At 44.2% G+C, this 19383-nt stretch overlaps 1 non-coding gene across 1 annotated transcript; it reads left to right on the top strand.

Moving 5' to 3' along the window:
* Positions 1–231: 231 nt before the first annotated feature.
* trnah-gug (transfer RNA histidin (anticodon GUG)) lies at positions 232–303 on the top strand. The gene has a single exon. It is a non-coding gene; the product is annotated as a tRNA-His (tRNA).
* The last annotated feature ends 19080 nt before the right edge of the window (positions 304–19383 follow it).

Below are 19383 nucleotides of genomic sequence, written 5' to 3' on the forward strand. Positions count from 1 at the left end.
CTCCGGAGTCTTTGATGTTTTAGAGAAATCTATTTGTCTCAGTCTTCAGCATATTAATGATGGAATCACCACAGCCACTTGGGGCACTGAAGTTAAACGGTCAGCCCATTCTGAGTTCCCACATGTCTGGCACTGTTCGATAAGCACTAATATTGTGCATTTGGTGCTCTGCCTAACATTTCTAATGATACTGTACTTATTGCCGCGACCTTGTGTGCTCAACTGTGGGGTGCCGTGATCGTATAGTGGTTAGTACTCTGCGTTGTGGCCGCAGTAACCTCGGTTCGAATCCGAGTCACGGCAGCCATTGCTCCATTTGCCCCAGTCTTTTGTGAAACATAAAAGAATCAGTTATTTTAACATGGCAATTTTCTCCAAAGTGATGACTTTTTCCTTCAAGTTCTGCTCGCTCACATCTCTGTGTTTCAGAATTCAAATCCAGCCGTTCTCAGAGATTTCTTCCCTCCTACGATTACTAACCGAACTTTCCATCCCATACCCCCATTTCATTAATTTGGGGATGCCGGTGTTGGACTATGGAGTACAAAGTTAAAAATCACCCAACACCAGGTTATGATCTTACAGGTTTAATTGAAGAACTAGCTTTCGGAGCGCTGCTTTCATCATGTGTTTGTCGAGTCATTTCCTATTTCATGAAGGCACTGCAGAATCTAACACTGACTCTCACGTTGATACCGTTCAGTCTTTGTGGCTGTGGTCACTGTTGCTGGGTGAACGTGCCCCAAACCCCACCATCGGGACTTACAGACCATTTGATTCATTTGGTTACCACTGTTGTGAGATCAATCCTCATGTAGAAGATTATGGTGGGGTGGAGTGGGGTGGGGCGGTCAAGCTCAGGAAAATGGCTCAGGACAGTATCGGCGAAAAGCGACTTCACTGGAAAAGATCAGTATCTCCGCTTTTCTGCAATGGCCGAGCGCTGTTACCACTGACCACTGGACTGTTTATTCAGAAACCACGGACTCGGGTTTGACTCCGACTATGCTAGGTGGTAGAATTTGGATTCAATAAATATCTGGAAATACGAATCTAATAGCTCCTGTTAATCTATAGCCAATTGTTGAAAAAAACAAATCCATCTGACGTCATTTAAGGAATGTAACTGCCATTCTTACCTGTTCGGGCCTCCATGTGACTCCAGACTCACTACAATATGGTTGAATCTCAACTACCCGCTGTGCAATGAGGGACAGCAATAAATACTGCCGAGCCAGCGACACCCTCATACTGTAAAAGAATCGTAAAATAAAAGTTCATTCGGCTCCAGCTAGGTTAGTGTGTGCAGTCTTGCAACTCACACAAGAGCATCGATGTTATCGCACTGGGAATATTGCAGGAGTGATTCACTGGGATATTGTCTGGGCTGAAGAGTTTCAGTTGTGAGGAGAGATTCGACAAACTGGGGTTGTTTGTCGCCGAGCAGAGGAGATTGGAGAAGATATGACTGAGATGTATAAAATAATGTGGGATATGGATAGGATAGACTGAAAGAAGCGTTTCTTATTGATGGAGGGATCGAACACTGGGGCCAAGAGACTTCGGGAAAAGGCAGAAAAGTTTGAGTAGATTTGCGGAAATGGTCAGAGAGGCGGAAATCCTTCTAACCTGAATAAAAAAAGGGTTGTGAATTTGTGATGGCAAAACATATAAGACTATGTGCTAAATCATGGAAAACTTGATTCAGGTCGTTAAGCAGTTGTGTTGGACAAGTGCGGCCACAACAGGCTGAAGGGTCTCCTTCGATGTTGTTGTCCTCCACAGTATCGTGGTTAGTGTCCCCGCCTGTCACTGGGCTCAATTCTCCGCTGGGGGCATTGGAAGTGTGTTAAACCTATCGCTCTGTTCCCCACTGAAGGTCATGAATGCCTGGCCATCCATTCTCGATTTGATATGTCACAGGAAGGACAGTGCTGTCTGAATCAGCTGGGGAAGGACTGCAGCTCCTGGGGAGAGAGAGTGTCAGTGAAAGTGCAAACACGTAACTTCAGCAAACTGCATATTGTGTTTATGAAAACCATTATATAGAGTTGTTCCTGACTGATTAGTTTATTTAAACCAGGAATCTGAGGAAGAAAACAGAGTCAACCCATTCAGATCTGAGTGCATAAATATTTCCAGCAGCACTAATGAGGATGGACAGCGGAGAACCGCGTTTGGATGCATTGAATTCTGGTTGGTGGGCGCAACTTGCTTTCACTATGTGGGATTACCAGCGTGTACAGCCATTACACATGATTCAAATAGTGTTCAATGTGATGGTACATTTGCTCAGTGGTTCTCACTGCTGTTAATTCTGTAGGTTAGGTGGATTGGCCATGTTAAATTTCACTGATGTGTCCAGGGAGTGAATTCAGTAAGTTAAGTGAATTATCCATGGGTAACGCAGTGATAAGGTAAGCAGTCACACGTTGCCAGGTGTTATTCCAACAGGTTTATTTGAAATCGCAAGCCAGAGGCCTGCGGAGATAGAGAAGGGAGCTCGGTCTGGTTGAGATGCTGTTCAGAGTGTCCCAACAGACTCGATTGACTGAACTGTACTTTCTGCATAGTAGGGAATCTGTGATTCTATCAGAGAGGACACTGTCAGCGTTTAATGGGCTGATAAGGCATTAGAGACGATGCTGATGGCGTTTAGTGGGGATGGAATTTTATTTATTTGTGTTTTGGAAAATTTGACACTGAACCAAGCAAAACTGAAAGGAAGTTTTCCAGAGTATTTGAGGTTTAAAGAGAGTAAATAGGTGGTAAATTCACTCTTTCAAGTTCGTATATTTCTGAACGTCAGGTTTTCAAAACCATCGATGTAGGACACAGAAATGATGGGAGCATCATTTCTGTCACTCAGAGAATCCACTTCCAAAATATTTGGAAATGCACATTTAGAGACACACAAGCAGTGAGTTTCACCAGGGGAGAGACAGCCTGTGTCAGGTAAAAGTGTAAAAGTGGGGTGTAGGGGGTAGAAGGTTCGAGGAAACAATGTCTAATTTGGACGACTTTAGATGTAAAGAAATATCGGAAACGTATGCAGCTGAATAAGATTCAGCAAAAAAAAGCTCAGAGTTTTGAAAGGTTTCTATTAATATTCCACATGAAGCATTATAAATGGAACAGAGCAGATTTTGTATATATTCAAGGAAAGCTATTCCATAATGAATAGGAAGTGATCCATCACTTAGAGATCGATTTTCTGCTTTAATCCAATAGGTTAAAGATGGGAGGACAATCGCCATGATGTTGGGTTCATTTGAAACCCAATGAAATCTACCAAAGTAACTGAGACTCAAAACTGGTATCTTGTTTTGTAGGTTAACCTTCTGTTTCTCTCATCAGTATTTTCTTTAAGCTGAAATAAATTCGGAGCAAAATTGAATGCAACATTAAACGTTCCAATCACATAAATCAAATTCACTTCCGATCATTGCAATGAACAGAGTGAAGTTGCAGCAAAATTAATAAAATGAAACCAACAAGACTGCATTTCCGGGAATTTTATCCACTTCAGGTTCAGCCATATGAGAAAGACCATCGAGCTAAAATATCACCTTCACTTCTCTCTCTGCATATACTTCTTCACGTGATAGAGAAACTGTCTGAAGAAATTATGCGTCAAGACTAAATGTGCGTGTGAATGTGACGGGAATTTCATGTTTGCTGGTTCATTCTGAGACTGTTCCGACTCGGAATAAATCAAGGACAAGGTATTCCTTCCAAGGACGAGGTCAATTCCTTGGATTTTGCTGGTATTATTATTCTGCTGAAAGTAGAAACATAATGGTGTGGATTCGATTCCGCTCAGGGAATTTCTTATCCCCTCGGTGCCCCGTATGTAATCTTGATGTGGTCACATGTGAGCCACTTTGCAATGGGCTGAAGTGGCCCAGAGGTGAAGGTGGCGGGTTGCTCTTCCATTGCGCATGTGTGGATTTGAATCCTCCTCGGGCTGTTACTTCTATCAAACGCAGCTGTGGTTTCCCTTTGTGCCTCGCATCTTTAGTATACATTGGATGGAGAATCTTGCTCTTGCCCTTCATTGCACCGGAGATTTGTGACAAATCAATACCTCATCAAAGCTGTAATTAAGCAATTTGTTTCTGTTATAAGTTAAATTGGGATAATGAAAAAGAGTGCAACGTTTCTTTCCTCCTTTCATTCCATCTTGACTGTCTATGAATTTACATCGTATGAAAGGGTAACAAATAAGGAGAGATCAGGTGCAATAGTTTATCCAGTGGGATTGTGAATTTTAATGTAACACTCCACACAAAGTTCTGATCAGTATTTTAAACAGTCAATTGATTTGGAAATGCAGAAAACTTTTCCAATGAAACAAATCATTCCTTCTTTCACAACTTTTTGCTGTGTGAATCATACCGCAATCCATCATCCAGCATGATCACGAAGTTGGCAACAATATAAGATCTACGAATTTTCTTTAGCAATGACAGCGTCTGTACATACCCATCTGTGGTGTGCATATTTCTTGTTCATCAGTTTATGAGCCTAGTTCCTGATCTGTCTGATCAGTTTGATAAACCTTTTATATCACTTCATCCCATCCCTCAGAATTCTAAACTTATCAATAAAATAAGGCGTTACATCAAATGACATAGGATTGGAAGTCGGCCATTCAGCCCATCGAGTCTTCTCCACCATTCAACGAACTCATGGCTGATCTGGTAATCTTCACCTCCATTCTCCTGTGTAACCTCGAGAATGCTTCATCCACTTTCTGGTTAAATATCTGTCTGGCACAGTTTGAAAATACACAATAAATGAGCCTCAACAATGGTTTCAGGAAAGAGTTCCAACAGAATCACTGGGCCCTAAGCAAAGAAATTCCTCCTCATTTCTGAATTAAATAGGCAATATCTAATTCTGAGTTCATGTCCTCTGGTGCTCTACTCATGCCAGAGGGAAAACCATCTGCCCGTATCTGCCCTGTCAAGATCCCACGAATATTGAAAGTTTATAATTGATATTATGTGATTATAGAGCTCCATTTTATGCAGGGTTGGCACCATGTTTGTCAATCTCTGCTGTCCCTTATACCGTCCTCACATATTATTAAGGCAGGTGGAGACCTTTTTTTGTGACGCAACGGTTGAAATTTCAAGCACAGCCGAGAATTGGAATTTGAAATCAGCGAGTGATTGGAATCAGATTGGTCCACACAAGGACGAAATAGAGTAATTATAAATCTGACAAATGAGAACCTAATCATATCCCATTGACATTCAATGGCTTTACTGTAACCTAATTCCCCTGTGTCATCGTTTACGGAGCTAGAGTTTGGGAAAAACGGATTGAGAACGGCTATATAAACACTTTCACAACAAAAACATGTCCGTTGGTACACAGTTTCGGATTGTAAACTCAACTCATTGCTCCGTGAATCCTACATCGTTTGCAAGGTACAAATGAGATGTGGAACAGAATTCTCTCCATTTGTCGAGATGGGTGTGAATTAAAAAACATTTAAGGAACTGGACACCATCCACGACAATGCAGTCACTTGATTGTCCCCGATTTAATACCTGAATATTTATTCCTTTCACCATTAAGGCACAATAGCAGCAGAGTGCACCAACTACACGATGCACTGGAGTAAGTCACCCGAGAATTTTTGACCGAACATTCAAAGCTGAACAGCTGTACTAACGAACAGAACAAGGTTGGAACATTCAACGGAACGCCACCATTTGCAATTCCCCTTCAAGGCCAATAGCAGCCTGACTTTGAACGGAATCAATGATAAACTTATTGAGTGGTGAATCAGTCTTGATGGGCAAAGTTGCATACTTCAGCCCTCCATTTTTAATCTAAAAACTTAACAAAAGTTGATTAATGCAGTGACCACACTTGTGCTCCGACCTTGATCTATTCCCTAAACTGGTGTTTGCTCAAGTTCGACGAGCTAAAACATTCTGTGGTCAACAACAGAGAAATCCGAAATCCCTCTCAATCAACTTATTCCCCTCAAGATGAAAGTGGTGCTGGAGAAACACAACAAGTCCGTCAGCATCTGAGGAAAAATCAAAGTTTCGGGCAAAGGCACTTCATCAGGAATGAGACAGTCTATAGGGTGGAGAGATAAATGGGAGGTCGTGGGTTTGAGGAGTAGGTCGCTGAGAGTGCAGTAGGTGGATAGAGGTGGGGGTTGACGGTGATATGTCAGAGAGGAAGGTGGAATGGATAGGTGGGAATGAAAATACCCAGGTGGGGCAGGTCAGGAGGACGGTGCTGAGCTGGAAGGTCAGAACTGGTGTCAGATGAGGGAGTGGGAATGAGGAAACTAATGAAGTCCACATTGATGCCATGGGGTTCAAGGGTCCCAAGGAAGAAGATGAGGCATTGGGTAGTGAGGGAATGGCGAGGGGGTGGCTCAGGACCTGCATATCTTCAGGAGAGTGGGAGGCGAAGTTGAAATGTTTGGCCATAGGTTAGTGGAGTTGATTCTTGCAGGTATCCTGGAGATTTTCTCTGAAGTGCTCTGTCAGAAGATATCGGGTCTACCCAATTTAGAGTTGACCGCATCTGGAACAGCAGATACAACAAATGACATCTGTGGAAGTGTAGGTGAACCTTTGATGGATGTAGAAGGCTCCACTGGAGCCTTGGACAGAGGTGAGGGGTACGATGTGGGTTTAGGTTTTGCAATTCCTTCGGTGGCAGAGGAAGGTGCTGGGAGGGAATGGTGGGTCACTTGAGGGCATGGGTAGTCACGGAGGGAAAGGTCTCTTAGGAAAACGAATGGGTTTGGGGAGGGAAATATATCCCTGGTGGTGGGGTCAATTTAGAGGTAGTGAAAATGTCGGCAGATGATGTGATTTTTGCGGAGATTGGTGGAGTGGAACTTGAGGACCTTCCTCGTGTCCTTGATCTGTAATTGTTGTATTTGGAGATATGGGGTTCATGGTTGGACGTGCAGAACATGGATGAGATGCGTCAGATGGCATCTTCAACCACATGGGAGGTAAAGTTCCGGTATTTAAAGAAGGTCATCTGTTGTGTTCGGTTGTGGAACTGGTCCTCTTGGAGCAGATGTGGCAGAGGCGGAGGAGTTTGGAATACAGGATAACATTGGTGCAGGAGGTGTAGTGGGAGGAGTTGTAGTCCAGGTAGCTGTGAGAGTCAGTGGGTTTCTAAAAAAAACATCAGTAACACTGACCTCCAGGGATATGTTTCACTCCCTACCCCTATCCGCTTTCCGCAAAGACCATTCCCTCCATGAATACCTAGTCAAGTCCACGCCCTCCAATGACCTACGCTCCCCTCCCAGCACCTTCCTCTGCCACCACAAGAATTGTAAAACCTGCTCCCCCACAACCCCACCTCTGCCCTCTGCCCAAAGAAGCTTCCGCATCCATGAAAGATTCACCTGCACTTCCACACATGCCAGTTATTGCATCCGTTGCACCCGATGCAGTTTCCTCTACAGTGGGGCCACCAGACACCTTCTCACAGAGCACTTCAGAGAACATCTCCAGGACACCGGCAACAATCAACCCCAACGCCCAGTGACCGAACACTTGTCCTCCCCCCTCCGCCACCCTCCCGAGGACATGCAGGTCTTGGGCCTCCTCCACCGCCACTCCCTCACCACCCGACGCCTAGAGGAAGAACGTCTCATCTTCTGCCTCATGACAGTTAACCCCATGGCATCAATGTGGATTTCACCAGTTTCCTCATTTCTCCTCACCTCCCACCTTACCCGAGTTCCAACCTTCCAGTTGGCACCGTCCTACTGACCTGTCCCACCTGTCCATCTTCCTTCGCACCGATCCACTGAAACCTCTTCTCCGAACTAACACTCTTATCTCCACCTCCATCCACCTATTGCTGTCTCAGCTAAATTCTCCCAAACCCCACCCCACCCATTTATCTCCCCAACCTCGAGGCTCCCAGCCTTATTCCTGATGAAGGCCTTTTGCCCAAAATGCCATTTGTTTTCTGCGACTCGGATGCAGACTGACCTGCTGTGCTTCTTCAGCACCACTCTCATCTTGACTCTGATCTCCAGCAGCTACAATACGCACGTCCGTCCAACTAATTCCCCTGCCCATTGACCTTCAGCGATCATGAATGTCCACTCCAAGATCTCGTTGTCTGTCTACACCACACAGAATACTCATTGCTGTTGTTTATTCTCCCCAATTTCGTTAACACTCATTGGCCTGAATTCAATGCAATTCGCCATTTTTCCTTTCCATCTTATTGATCCATCCCTGCAGTCTCTGTCATTCCTCGTCATAGTCAACGACACGACCAATTGTTAAATCATCAGTAAATCTCTGAATCATGGCTCCTACAACTAAGTCTAAATCATTGGTCTACATCAAAAAAACAGTGGAACTCCACTGGAAACACGCATCCAAACATGGTTCATTGCTGGTTGGGGTTAACAGCTGTGATAACAGCAGAATCGGCCTCCTGCTGTTATTTGCAAACTTGCTGTTCACTCTGTCAGTTGTTCTCCAGAGTGATCACTTCCCACATATGGGTGTGGTGAGTGACCTGTGCGCATTGGGACTGAGAAAGTGAGTTTACACCTCAGTGGGTAATTGAATCCATTCCTGCAGTCACCCCATGGCCCTGACTTCTTGGCGTTGCGGGTATCCTTTTGTCTACTTAGTTTGATAAACAGTTGAATTCGAGTCCACACAGGCACGAATCCCATTTCCCCGTTGTCCATATATTTTTGTGCTTCCTTATTTTCGCACGAAAGGTTGTTATCATTGGTCTGAAGACCATTAGTTCTTCATTCTTAATTCGCCTTGAACTTAGTCAGGGAGAATTTATGGGTGAACAACATTGTTGTGGGTCTTGAGTCACATGTTGACAGGACTCGTTATGGTCGGAGACTTCCCTTTCGAAGGGACATGAATGAATGAGTTTTCAGCAATGTAATGTTATTGTCTCTGTTTCTGAGATTGGGTTTATTTTCCAGATTTTTTTCATCGAATTTAAATAACAGCAGCTGCCACGTTCCAGTCTTCAAAGTTTACTCGCCCAATATATCGCCGCTGCACTAACAACTCCCTGCTGCACTTCTCCATTCAAAGAATGACATTGTCAATTTAGATTATCCCAGACTGAGAGAGAATACTACGCGTTCCTGGAAGCAATGTACAATGGATTGGAGCGTTTACTGGAGCAAGAGAATGATGTGGAGACGATGTGAGCAAAATCAGTTCTTACTGTCAAAGTAACAAACTTCCACTTTGTTGAGGAAATCTCTTAGAATGCTTTCAATACATCAGCCTCTCACTTAAGGCTTCAGTAAGCTTCCTCTGAGCCAATCCTCAGTGCTGGTTAATGCTGCTGCTGAACCTTAATAATATAATAACTTGAGACCAAGATGCCCTTCCACCTCGCCTTTGACCAGAAGCACTCCCATCCTCAGCATTTCACACGCTTGAATAAATAGACAATGTCGTTTCACTGGTGTCGGGGAGTCCAGAACTAGAGGGCATAGATTTAGGTTGAGAAGTGAAAGATATAAAACAGACCTAAGGGGTAACTTATATATCCAGAGGGTTGTGCGTCTGTGGAATAAGCTGCCAGAGGAAGTGGTGGAGGCTGGTACAATTGCAACATTTCAAAGGCATTAGGATGAGTATAGGAATAGGAATGGTTTGGAGGGATATCGGCTGGGTGCTGGCAGGTGGGACTAGACTGGGTAGGGATATTTGGTCGGCATTGACAGGTCGGACCAAAGAGTCTGTTTCCATGCTGTACATCTTTATGACTCAATGACCACACCTTTACCAACCGTGTCACTGGTGCCACAGAATAGCTTCACGTGCTCATTTCCTCCCCCACCTCAGGATTGATATTAGCGGACCTGCCACAAAGTTTGCCTGATTCTGGTTCTCGGAACAGGGGTTATGTTACTGACTGCAGCAATGGTACCTCCATGTGTGGGTATGCTCGTGAAGCAAAAGTTTTAAAGCTCATTGTTATTGAAACATACATTGCACCAATATCTCGCACTATTCCCTGAAACTTTCTGTTTCTCGAAATCCATCAAACTCAGTCTTCAACATGCAGTCTGATGGAACCACCACAGCGTCTGAGGATATCGAATTTAAAATTCAGCCAATTCTGAATTCCCACATACCTCCTGTCCCTCGCCTAATATTATTGTTGTGCATCTGCTTCTCTTCCTAACATATATTCTGTCACTGTAATTATTGTTGTTTTTAAACGCGTGTCTCTGCATGACTCAGTGATGTTTCAATGATAAAATGTTCTGCATTGTGGCCGCAGTAAGCTCGTATGAATCCGAGTCACTGCATTTTATTCCTTGTGACTCATGCAGAGGAAGCACACAAAGAAATTAGTTTATTTTACTTGAAAACATTCTCAGACATTATGATTACTTTGCCAACAAACCCCTCTCACACACACACACACATCTCTGTGAGTCATATATCAGGATTTAGACTCAACCCTTCTCAGAGTCTTTCCTCCCTCCCGCAATCACTTAGGTCTTTTACGTTCCCCCTCCCATTTCCCTTACAATCATTTTCACATTGACCCGGTTCAGTTGGTGTTGTTGCGCTCACTGTTGCTGGGTGACCATGCCCAAGTCTCACCATCGGGACCTTCAAAACAGTTGATCCATTCGGATACCCCGGGTGTGAGATCAATCCTCATGCAGCTGCTTTCACTGAAATGAACCAGTGATTATTGAAACATCAGGCTCAGGAAAAGTGCACAGGGCAACATTGAGGAAAATAAGCTTTATTCAAAAAAAAACACCAGTTTTTTGTCGAAATGCACATCATTTATTTCACTTGTTCATTCGGCTCAAGCGAGATCAATGTCTGTAGTTATGCCATTTATATTAGAGCAGGGATGTGATAGCACTGGAAACGATGCAGGAGAGATTTGGTAAGTTCTTGTCTGGGCTGAAAAAGTGAGATTCGACAAAGTAGAGTTGTTTTTCTTTGAGCAGAGGAGATTGTGGGGGACATGATTAAGATGTAAAAAACAACTGAGGGATATGGATAGAGTAGACTGAAATACATGTTACACTTTGATGGAGGCTTCGATCACGGTTGGCCATCGATTCAAGGTCAGGGGCGGCAAGATTAGAGTGACGTAGAAAACCGTTTTCAAACAGTGGGTGGTTGAAATCTGGAATCCAGTGTCTGCAAGACTCGGAGAGGCAGAAATCCCCATAACCTTCCAAAATATTCCGATTGGAATTTGGGATGCCAAGACAAACAAGGCTATGGGTCAAGTTATTTGAAATGGAGTTTGGACAGTTCAGTGATTGTTATTAATAGCTGTCCTTCCATTCTTGAAGGGACATTTCACAGGAAGAACTATTCTGTTTTAATCAACGTGGGGGAGTACTACTGCTCCCGCGGAGACAGAGTGACAGTGATAGTGCAAACACGTGACTTCTGCAAGCTGTACCGCGTGTCAGTGTTGGAATGAAAATCATTAAATACTTTTGCTCTGTAGTGAGCTGTTTTTTTAGAGCAGGTAGCTCAGGAAGATATACATTCTGCCCTTTCCCACTAGCCCCTACCACTGAATACCGGCGCTATGCAGGAAACTTTCGCTGTGTACGCCATCGTCCAATCCTTCTTGACCTCCAGCAATTCCCCATATGGCACATTCCACGAAATCCAAGAAGGTGTAATGCTGATCGTTTATGATGTCTCTCCTCACTGTGTAAGGCTCATTGATTTATCTGCCCATCACTCAATTTAGCAAACAGATTTTCCAGCTCACAATGTGATCTCGTCCAGACTGGGGAGAGAAAAACAGAGCGGATGACAAACGTGTGTACACCTACGTTCTATCTGCAAGCAATAAAAGACCATGAGCTTCCAGGTTCCTGTCACTACATCACCCCACTGTGTTTCCATGTCTCCATTTCAGTTTGGTCTCCTGCAGAGCTCTCGCATTGCACAGCGCGAGTTGAAAGAGCGGCACGTCATTTCCTGCTGAGAGACTGTGCAATCTTCAATACCCAGTATCGAGTTCAATTATTTTAGATACTGTACACCTTCTTTCACGTTACTTCACCACCTACACATATCATTCGTTCCAAAGGTGGATGGTTTGGCTCGGAAATCTCTCCCAGATGCACTAAACCTGCTGATTTTGTTCAGATATTTCTGCTTTTCTTTAGATAATTTTGTTCTGTTCTGATTGACAGCCTTCAGGAAACGTGTGTTTGCACGGGAGGGTGGTCAGAGGAGATTTACCAAGGTGGTGCCTGAGCTCGACCATTCCTCCTGCAAAGATAAGGGAAAGTGAGGACTGCAGGTGCTGGAGCTCAGAGTCGATAGTGTAGTGCTGCAAAATCACAGCACATAAGACAGGATCTGAGGAGCAGAAGAATCCATGTTTCAGGTACAAGCCACCGCTATTTCATTACCAGCCGATGCCTGGACGAAGAACGTCTCATATTTCACCTTAGGAGCCTGCAACCAGACGGGATAAATCTGTACTTCAACAGCTTCCTCATTTCGCCTCCCCATCATTATCCCAGTCCCAATTAGCCACTGCTCTCTGGACACGTCCATCAATCCCTCCTCTGAATTATCACATTCTCCCTCACATTCATCCACTTTCCCATCACCTGACCAATAACCCCATTCATCTCCCTCAATCTCGACTCAAAATCTTCATTCCTGATGAAGGGCTTATGACCGAAACATCGATTCTCCTGCTCCTCGGATGCTGCCTGACCTGCTGTGCTTTTAAAGCACTCCACTCTCACCACTGCAAAGCTCGACTGGGGCTCTTTATCTGAGAGCGGAGAAAGCTGAGAGAGGAATTTACTAACGTGCACAGAAAGGGGATAGATATGTGTGACAGGAAGAAACTTCTTATGGGAAGGGTCAATAACCAGGGCTATAGATGAAATGCTAGAGAGGGGATATTCAGAGAAGATTTAGGAAGAATGTTTACATCCTGAGAGTGTTGTTTGTGTAGACCTCACTCTTTGAACGTGTGGTGTCTTCAGGAGTATTCGGCCGTACACTTTAGGAGCTAGAGCATGCACGGATAAGGACTAGTTACTGGAAAGTGAGGCGAGGATAAACAGATGTTTGATGAAAAACTTGAACACCATAACTTTGGGTGCAGTAAAATGGAGGCTAGCGCAGCTCTGTGGCACAATGAGAGACGTGTTGGACATCTACTGCATTGTTAAGATTGCGATTCAAAGTTTGTGGGCTTGAGTCCCACCAGAATCGGAGTTTAGTTCGGATTTCAGCTGAATCAATGATTGTTCCACTGACTCATCATCAGTTCCCATTGTCTGGAATTCTCGTCCCTGCTCCTGACCAGAGAAGTTTCCTCACTTTCTGGGTGGTGAGTTTTGAAGGAATCGTATCATTTGAAATATGATCAGCCCAGAATCGGCTGTTCTTTCATAAAACCCCCACTGCAGAAGCCCACTGTCTCTAAACACATTTCCCTCCCACAGTTACACAGAGGTTTTCAGTTTATTCAGTGTCTTTTTCCCTTTGGGCGACAGGTTGTTGTGGATGGGCTGGGAAAAGACATTGACGTGTTCGGTCAGCCATAAGGATATCAAATGGCGGGGAAGCTCTGGCGGGTGTAATGGCCCCCTCCTCTTCCTCTCTGTCTGTGCTGTTTCTGACAGAGGGTTTTAAACAATAACATCATGAGAACCCTGTGAATCTACACCACGGAATACCAAGGACCTCCCCTTTATCCCACTACTCACAGCTGGAATGCACAGCTCCTGTTGCAGCTTTAGATCAGACAGTGGAGGGTTCTCCCAGGCGCTCTGTCAGACTGCATGCTCCTTCACACAGGTTTCCAACTGGGCACATGGAGCAAACGGCCGTGTAGGCATTGGGGATTCAGGGACAGATTTCCCCTTTGCCTGGCTAGAGTTCTGGCCGCCGTAATAAACATGAATTTGGGACATTCAGTACCTTACCCTGGATTCTTATCACTTTAAAATGTAAACTGAAATTTAATTTACTCTTCTATAACATTCTTATATCTTCAATATTCACGAAAACTGTGCAACATGTCCTTGGATGTCGCCATGGTGAAGTTTGGTGATGAGTGCAGTATGTTTCATGTTGTCGGTAGGAACTTGCAGAAGGAAGTTCGGGAAGTGTCGATGAATCGAATTCTGTGCTAAATTGAAGCCGACCCAATGAGAAGCCCTGCGACATCGATAATGTCACATTGTAAACAACGCAGCGAGCCACAGAAACCCAGTTTTAAATCCCATTTTTCTGTGTCCCGGTTCCTGAACCTGATGCTCGAAAAGTCACAGGTCCATATCAGTTCCTCCTCTTCTGCCTTAGCATTAATTCCAGAACTGCAGCAAAAGTAGAACAGGCGGGTCGAAGGTCCCAGAGGTACGAGTAGGGCACTTTGTGGGCTTGCTGCCGGTGGGCTCCAGTGGAGCAACTGATCAGCGCTTGGTACTGAACAGTGTGTTAAAATGCCGCAGTTGTAATTTCAATCCTTATCGAAAGCTGCTTTTCCTGACGTTGATCAGGAATTATTGGAACATCAGACTGAAGTTTAGTTGAAGAGTAATGTCAAATAAAGCAGAATCTATTCGAAAACGCCAGTTACTGATTTGTGGGATTTTTCTGTCTTTGGGAAGGGTGTCAATTATTAACCGTAAACCTGCACATATTCACCAGGTGATTATCCATCTGTGGATCGAGAAACAGAGGTGATATTTTAGCTTGATGACCTTTTTCAAATCTCTGACACTGCACTGGATTACATTCTTGAAAAGGCTGTTCAACTTGTTTCATATCATCCTGTTTGCTGCAAACTCACACAGCTCATTCAACCATTCGAAAGGAATTAGATTTATCTCTTTGGGTAGATTGAATGTTGTCAGCGTATCTGGTAAAGTCATGACAAATAGTTTTGCTGCTGTGTGGAACAGAGGGTTCCAACAGGAATAAGGATGATTCTTGTCGCTGGATTTTTCGGACAGAGATCAGTGAGAATTAAATGGACTCAGTCCCGTTCCTGGTCATTGTGAACAAATGTTCAAGGCAACAGATGGCAATGATAATGATGTTTCACATTGACAGGTCCATTCCTACTCACTAGAATCACATTGTATTACAGATCACGTGAGCGGAGGAGTTGATGATCCTTATGGCAACCTGAGACAGTGCGACAATTAATCCCATGTTGTTAGTCTCACTCTATCCCATAAACCAGTTAGCAACGGACTGAGCTAACCGGCTCCCATTTAATGCAAAGCTAAAACAAACAGCTCAGTGCATTAACAATTTGTAGTAGTTCACGTCGAACCAGCTGCTACACCTTTCCACATCACCAGCTCTTCTTACACTTAACATGTTCAGTTGCAGGTGTTATGCAATTCCTTTCTGATGAACGCTAAACAATTCGTGAGTGTGTCACCTTTGCCTCCCCATCCAGGAAACCCAGAATCCCTGTCCCTGTTAAATTCGCTCCTTGTGTGCCTGCACGGGGTTTTTCAACTATTCTGGGATCATCTTCTAAAATGATTTTTTTCTTTCTGAATAATCAATTCCGATACATGGATACAAAAAAAAATCGAATTCGGCCAATCAGTTTAAATTATGCCCCAATCAAGTTTGAATTTGATATTTTTACAATGTTAAAACCAATGAAACGATCCGGCGTTTTGTGGGACAAATATCGGACATTTTGAACAGTTATCCAGAGCGGCAAAGAGCACCAAAGAGAGCAGCTAAAATACCAAGAGATGGAGAATGCTATTAAAATCTCCAAGAGGTGCCTATCTGGAGAAATAGATTGCATAGAAAAAAAAACATTAACACCGACCTGGATAAAAAATCTACAGAGGAAGATACAAAGAGAAGATTCGACAACTAGCTGATTTTTAAAATTGATTTTTTCATAAAATGTTAATGGGCTCGGGGTTGGGGAAGGTATTGTAGAGCAGAAGGTTAAAGAGCGGTTGAGAGAAAATGAGTTAAAAGTAGTTATAAGTTGATTATTCTCTGTCAAATGTTAAAAAAAACAATAACGTTGTTATTTTTAACTTTAAATGGTGATTTTTGGGATCGTTGTCTGCCTCTTGAATTTTAACAGAATACAGCACGGCGTGAATCCTTTCTGTTTTGCTGATTGACATTAGAGAGGGGTTTACCTCGTCAAGTAACACCAGTTTCTGTGGTTGCTTTGTTGTTTCGCTCATTTGTGCATTTTGCCTCATTAACGATTTTGAAGTTGTCCCCTCTACACAAAACGTCCGTGCTTTTGTACCATTGTACAAGAGGTGCAGTGTGTCTAAGCGACAGGACACCTGACAATAACATTCGACGCTGATTCAATCTATCTATCCTGATATTGACCCAGGAAACAGCACTGCGCTCTCTCCTCGAGTCTGGAAAACACAGATAATGTTACATCCCGCTCTCAAGGGGGCTTCTCATTCCATTGCTTTCAATTCCTCACAAAACCCGTTTCAACAGATTTTGTCACTGAATCATTTCTTTGTTTGTGTTCAAATCCTGTGAGCAGAGGGTCCCAGTTGGAGCATGATGAGCCCATAACCCAGAGGGCTGACCATATTCTGTGCACTGTAGTCTGCTGTTCATCCTTTCACTAACAGCAGGTAGACGGATTTATGCTCTGCCAATTTTCACGCCTGTTTTAAGAAACAAGATAAACATTTCCTGGTTCCTGCTTTTGTTGTCACACAGACCAAGATTGTAAATGCTGGGAACATGCACTGGTCGAGACTGTTTGCTCTCCCACATCTGTTTTCTCCCCAGGAGGTGTTCAGATGATGGTCTGAATCGCTTTATTCTGTTCCCTGTCACTCTGGGATGATGTGAGCTGTGAAATCTGTTCTCTGCACTGGGGGTAACGTGATAAAGCTTATGCACATCAGTTCCAATGTAACTGAGCAACAGGACTCGCTGCAGTAACACCCCATGCTGAGTCAGACAGCAGAGCCCTCGCTGTGACTTCGAGAAGGACACAGACATGTTCCCGATGACTGCGAGAGATTCTCTCTTTCCCAGCAGTTCTGCACTTTTCTATCAGTCTCAGATGGCGTTATTTGCACAAGGTTCCCAAAAGAATGAGTTCCTGTGCATGCACAATCTCCGTTTTGTTCAGCTTTCCAGAGGTTCCATAACTCCTACTCCCTCTAACCCCCTCCCGCGCTCCATAAGCCTTAATCTGGTTGATAGGAAACTGAAGAGCGGACACACATTGCTCTCCCACGACACTGATTGCTAATAGAAGACGAGTTGATCCAGCTCCCATGGTGGGAGCCCGCTCGTGGGGGAACTGGCCAGCACAGCCTCCTGGGAACCGGGAGTCGGAGCGGCAAGGAGCTGTTATTAAAACTCAGTGCTGCCTTCACTCCGAAACAACAGAATAACCTTTTTTATTAAGAACAAGGAAACTCACCTGATTTATGGATCATGCTTCTGCTGCGGTTCTGGCTTGTTGGTTTTGGGTGTGATATCGCCTCAGGTGGGTGATGTAAATGCGAGCCCTGGAGTTTTGCATCCAGCTCCATTTTGGACTCAGGTATAATTGTGATGGATCGAGGTCACATTAAGGTACCGAAGCTTAAAGACACACAACAGTACCTTCTTGTAGACCGTTACTAGAGGAGAAATGGATTCCCTAACTTCAAATGATGCTGATCCTGTTAATGTGGATTTTGCCGAGTGCACGTCCTGTGCGGAGTAACCTGAAAACCTTAATCTATCCAAATTATTGTTTTTCTCATGCTGTGATCTGCATGCCCTTGATTACTATGATCTGCATTTACCAATCGCAAACAAAATTTTTCACTGTACTCAGGTACACGTGACAATCAAATAAAGTCAATCAATCAAACTACACAGACACTTCCCTATTGTTTGGTACCAGCACAGCGAAGGTGGGCTGCATGGCCTCACTTTGCACTGTGACATATTTTGTGATTCTGAGTGAAATCACAGTTAAATTAACAGAATGTGGCAAGTTAGTCGCAGGTTGTATTGACACAGCCGGGACACATCTGCACCACAGAGTGTCGCACAATAATAGTGAAGACCTTTTGAAATCATCCTCTGAGGTACATGCCACACGCCAGACAAAAAGCTGAAGTCTGTGTGAAACTGTTATTGTCAGCGCTAACAGAGCGGCCCAGTCGGAGCGTTTTGGGCTCATAACCATGAAATTAATGGATTGAAAACATCCTCTGCTCGTTGACAATTCCATGTTTCATTGTGTGCACTGTACCCGCCAGTGTTTCTCCATAATAATTCTCCATTCTACGCATTACATGTTGTTTCACTTTCTGCTTCCTTTCATTCAATGTATCTGAAATGAATATTTCATACCGATACACACGGGAAATTTACACAAATGAGGAAACACACTTGTAAAGTACTGGAAGCTCTTTACCTGTTCTCTGTCGGTGTGCTCTGATCTGATTCACAAAATCTCTTGCCAGAGCTGGGAATAAACTGATGAAGGTGAGACACATCAGTTGTAGAGTGCTCTATGCGCATGACGCCCTGCAGTTATTCCCCACGCCGTTTCACACAGCAGTGTTCTCCCTGTGAAATGAAAATCTGTGAATTACAATTTGATCAATTTGTTGGAGACAGAATTGCGATCCAGGCACAGCTCCACATTATTAAGACATACATCACCAACTATGAATAACCACAGGGATTCACATGCGGCAGAGAGTCGCTATGGATTCGATGGGCTGTACAGCTTCTGTCGGCGCGTGAGTGACGCCACACATTGATGCTGTCCCTCTTCCTGTCTCTGGGACAGAGTGGCTGATGGTGAAACAAAGTTTCATTGTTCACTCTATATTCTGCGTTAACCTGTCTGCAGCCCCGCAGCTCAGGGACGTGGGGATGGCTCTCAGTGAGTGAGACTTTCACTAGGATTGTCTTTATCTGGGAAAGTTGGGGCTCGGATGTTCACTGCTGCCCGATTGCAGCAAAGAAGCCGATGTTATAGTTACAAATGCCTTTCTGCAGGATTGCTGTGTGAAGATGGATTTTGAACAGCAAACAGGCTGCACAAAAATGCCCTCACATGAATTTACCTGAGGGTAGAGATTTGAGTCTTACCCGCCAGCTCAACATCTTTATCGTTCGCTCAGATAAATGATATTTGCAGGAAGCTCCCAATCAAACTTGCTGATTCCCAGCACTTGATGGAACTGGCCGTGCCGATGAGAGCGAGCTTTAGAGTGTAACCGCGCTTGCCTCTCCTCACACTGCTTGTCGGTGGAGGGAAATAGCTGAATACTCTGCCGATGGAGACAACTTAGTCCAAACAGAAGGGATAAACAGCACTGTCCCGTGAACAAGGAGATGGAATGACAAGGCG

The sequence above is a fragment of the Chiloscyllium punctatum genome, unplaced genomic scaffold (genome assembly GCF_047496795.1).
Source record: "Chiloscyllium punctatum isolate Juve2018m unplaced genomic scaffold, sChiPun1.3 scaffold_229, whole genome shotgun sequence".
In the NCBI taxonomy this organism is placed as follows: Eukaryota; Metazoa; Chordata; class Chondrichthyes; order Orectolobiformes; family Hemiscylliidae; genus Chiloscyllium; species Chiloscyllium punctatum.